General features: G+C 49.6%; 1 long non-coding RNA gene across 1 annotated transcript in view; it reads left to right on the forward strand.

Moving 5' to 3' along the window:
• LOC120499472 overlaps positions 1 to 2,750 on the forward strand; it is a 3,443-nt gene extending 693 nt beyond the window's left edge. Inside the window, exons 1-2 of the long non-coding RNA XR_005626881.1 lie at positions 1 to 349; positions 2,518 to 2,750. The exon at positions 1 to 349 is cut by the window's left edge and continues 693 nt beyond it. This is a non-coding gene — a long non-coding RNA (uncharacterized LOC120499472). The remainder of the gene's footprint in view (positions 350 to 2,517) is intronic.

The raw sequence follows: 2,750 nt of genomic DNA on the forward strand, positions 1-2,750 counted from the left end.
TTTTAATGACTATTAAATGAGATCATGAGGGGCTGGGGCAGCACTGGCGCTGGAAGCAGTGGTTTAGGCACCTCCAAGGGGTGATTTAGGCACCTTCCCCCCCCAAACCAGGCTTTTGGAATAGCAGCACTGCCACCACCTTAAATTTAGCACCACAAATGGCAGCGCTGCTAAAAGGGGAGCTCCACGCCAGGGGGATCCGGTGTCACAGGCAGCAGCTGGAAGGAAGGAGGGGCTGGCCCTGGAAGGAGGGGCTGGCCCTGGGTCTTCTCCTGCTCCAGAGCCCCGGGGGCTGCTCCTCCCTCGGGAATTCATCCAAAAAAGAAAACAGCAGCTCCTCCCCGTCCAGGTGAGCCCCTCTGAGCAGGGAATCTGCAGAGGTTTGGGTTGGGAGGGAATTAAAAATCATCAGTTCCACCAGCCCTGCTCCAAGTGGCCTCAGGAATTCATCCAAAAAAGAAAACAGCAGTTTCTTCCCATCCAGGTGAGCCCCTCTGAGCAGGGAATCCTGCAGTGGGGTGGGTTGGGAGGGAATTAAAAACCATCAGTTCCACCAGCCCAGCTCCAAGTGGCCTTGGGAATTCATCCAAAAAATAAAACAGCAGCTCCTCCCCGTCCAGGTGAGCCCCTCTGAGCAGGGAATCCTGCAGTGGGGTGGGTTGGGAGGGAATTAAAAACCATCAGTTCCACCAGCCCAGCTCCAAGTGGCCTTGGGAATTCATTTCCCACTCTAGGGAAATCATTTAAAAAGAAAAAAAACGAGCAGTTTCTTCCCATCCAGGTCAGTTCACCAGCCATTCTAACCAGGGAATGCTGCAGTGGTTTGGGCTGGGAGGGAATTAAAGCTCATCCAGTTCCACCATCCCTGCTCCAAGTGGCCTTGGGAATTCATTTCCCACTCTTGAGAATTCATTCAGAAAATAAAACAGCAGCTCCTCCCCATCCAGGTGAGCTCCTCTGACCAGGGAATCCTGCAGTGGTTTGGGTTGGGAGGGAATTAAAGCTCATCCAGTTCCACCATCCCTGCTCCAACTGGCCTTGGGAATTTATTTCCCACTCTAGGGAATTCATTTAAAAAGAAAAAAACTAGCAGTTTCTTCCCATCCAGGTCAGTTCACCAGCCATTCTAACCAGGGAATGCTGCAGTGGTTTGGGCTGGGAGGGAATTAAAGCTCATCCAGTTCCACCATCCCTGCTCCAAATGGCCTTGGGAATTCATTTCCCACACTTGGAAATTCACTCAAAGAAATAAAACAGAAGTTTCTGCCCATCCAGGTGAGCCCCTCTAACAGGGAATCTGCAGAGGTTTGGGTTGGGAGGGAATTAAAAATCATCAGTTCCACCAGCCCAGCTCCAACCCAGCCCTGGACACTTCCAGGGAGCTGCAATTCCTTCCAACCTCTCTTCTTATTTCTCTTTCAACAATATTTTATTCTATGGCATTTCTAAGTTAGCATCTTTTATCTCAAGGTTTGTACACAGATGCACACTGTAAGAGCTTTCTCTTAGGTTTGGAGAATTGGAAAATTTTCTACAATTTCATTTCCCACTCTGGGGAATTCATCCAAAAAAGAAAACAGCAGCTCCTCCCCGTCCAGGTGAGCTCCTCTAACAGGGAATCCTGCAGTGGTGTGGGCTGGGAGGGAATTAAAGCTCATCCAGTTCCACCATCCCTGCTCCAAGTGGCCTTGGGAATTCATTTCCCACTCTAGGGAATTCATCCAAAAAATAAAACAGCAGCTCCTCCCCATGCAGGTGAGCTCATCTGACCAGGGAATCTGCAGTGGTTTGGGCTGGGAGGGAATGTGAGCTTTCTCTTGGGTATGGAGAATTCTCTATAAATTCATTTCCCACACTTGGAAATTCATCCAAAAAAAGAAAACAGCAGCTTCCTCCCCAACCAGGTGAGTTCCTCTGATCTGGGAATCCTGCAGTGGTTTGGGTTGGGGATTTTTAAGTCCCAATTTCACCATCCCTGCTCCAAGGTCTGTCCAACCCAGCCCTGGACATTTCCAGGAGCTGTAATTCCTCCCAACCTCTCTTCTTGTTTCTCTTTCAACAATGGTTTATTGCATGTCATTTCTAAATTGGCATTTTTTATGTCAAACTTTGTACATAGATGGACACTATGAGAGCTTTCTGTTAGGTTTGGAGAATAATTCTCTACAAATTCATTTCCCACACTTGGAAATTCATCCAAAAAAAAGAAAACAGCAGCTTCCTCCCCATCCAGGTCAGTTCCTCTGATCTGGGAATCCTGCAGTGGGTTGGGTTGGGGATTTTTAAGTCCCAGTTTCACCATCCCTGCTCCAAGGTCTGTCCAACCCAGCCCTGGACACTTCCAGGACCTGTAATTCCTCCCAACCCCTCTTCCAGGAACCAACAACTCCTGTGAGACTCAGCACTGCCCACCCCAGCAATGAGCAGAACCCCAGATCCTCCCCCCACAGCTTCCCAGGGATGCAATTCCCACTCTGGTCCCGATTTCCCAAAAATCCACCTGGTTTTTCCCAAGAGTGCAGAAGAACAGGAGTGCTCCAGGAGCAGAGCTGATGGAAAAGCTCCTGTGGCCCTAAGAGGATGCCCCAGGTCAGAGGGATCAGGCTCAATCAGCTCCCAGGATCAGGAACCAGCACGGGGAGATCCTGGAGGATCTGAGCCCACGTTGGGTTTGAGCCAGGAAACCCAAGGGGACAGCAGGAAATTTAAATTAATTGGAATTAAAAGTGTTGAGGAAGGAGCACCAAGGA

This window comes from Passer montanus, unplaced genomic scaffold (assembly GCF_014805655.1).
Source record: "Passer montanus isolate IOZ18808 unplaced genomic scaffold, ASM1480565v1 scaffold161, whole genome shotgun sequence".
In the NCBI taxonomy this organism is placed as follows: domain Eukaryota; kingdom Metazoa; phylum Chordata; class Aves; order Passeriformes; family Passeridae; genus Passer; species Passer montanus.